Here is a 1,250-nt window from a genome sequence, read left to right on the forward strand (position 1 = left end):
AACTAGAAATTATTAGGGCTTACATGGGGAACACTTTGTACTTATATTTAAACATACACATACATACATAAACACAATACCATAGAAGCTTCCATCCTCATCACAGAATTACGTCTGATCAGATACGAGCTCAAAAAAACAAATTACACAAAACAATTTTATGTATATAAGTAGTAGATTTTAAATTTTATGCTGGAAACAATTCAGGATTAAATATAAACAATATATACCTCAGGCGAATAGCATATGAAAAGATAATTTTTTAACTACCAAATAATGACCGGGTTTGCATGCATGTTTTAAACTTATTACATTCATAACTTTGATTCCAATTTCACCAGATAGTGGATTGTTTGGAAACTTAAACATTTACTTATATAGTTAGCGATGGGTACTAAAAATGTCATTTTCCATTCCCTACATATATATTTATTTATTATCTAAACAAGTCTTAACAATTTACTGATCTATGTTCATATATACATTATCTATACCAGCTCAAATACCCGTCGACTGACTGGGAATCTTTAAACTTAATTAAAACAATGTAAGTTTAACAGGAATCATATATTTCAAAGTAATAACTTGAACATAAACTTTATCTTAAAATTTTAAAATGATAACAAAGCTTTTTCATAAACAACACTTGCAGTTTGCTTTCCAACTAAGAATACCTTTAATAATGGTACTTAATTCTAGTGTTACAACACATAATCATAAAAGATTTGTTTGTATAAATAAACCTTCGGAGAATTTTCAGTAAATGGCTATACAGGTACAGCCATCTAGGAAGCTTTGAGAGAATTTTCTCTCTTCTGAAGTTGTTATGAATTTTTAACAAAAATAAGCCATATAAGGTCATTGATAAAGGAAGAAAATGTATAAATTTGTTAAGCTTTAACCGAAATAACCTGTAATATGTTTAAAGTATAATTTATTAAAACTAAAGGGTATAAAACTAAAGTGAATCCTATAAAAGTATTTAAGCGACAACTGAATTTCATTTTTGCGATTACTTTTACATCATTTGTTTAAGAAAGACGAGTGAATATAAAATAAGTTAGAACAATAAGAATAAGGTAAAAGAGAAAAATGTGGGCGCTCAAGCTCATAACGTACCATATCTATATCACCACTTACTGCTTGTTTTGTTTGTTTGTTTTTTTAATTATGCACAAAGCTACACAAGGGCTATCTGTGCTCTGCCCACCAAGGGTATCGAAACCCGGTTTCTAGCGTTGTAAGTCTGC

Source organism: Limulus polyphemus, unplaced genomic scaffold, assembly GCF_000517525.1.
Source record: "Limulus polyphemus unplaced genomic scaffold, Limulus_polyphemus-2.1.2 Scaffold70, whole genome shotgun sequence".
NCBI classification, from domain to species: Eukaryota; Metazoa; Arthropoda; class Merostomata; order Xiphosura; family Limulidae; genus Limulus; species Limulus polyphemus.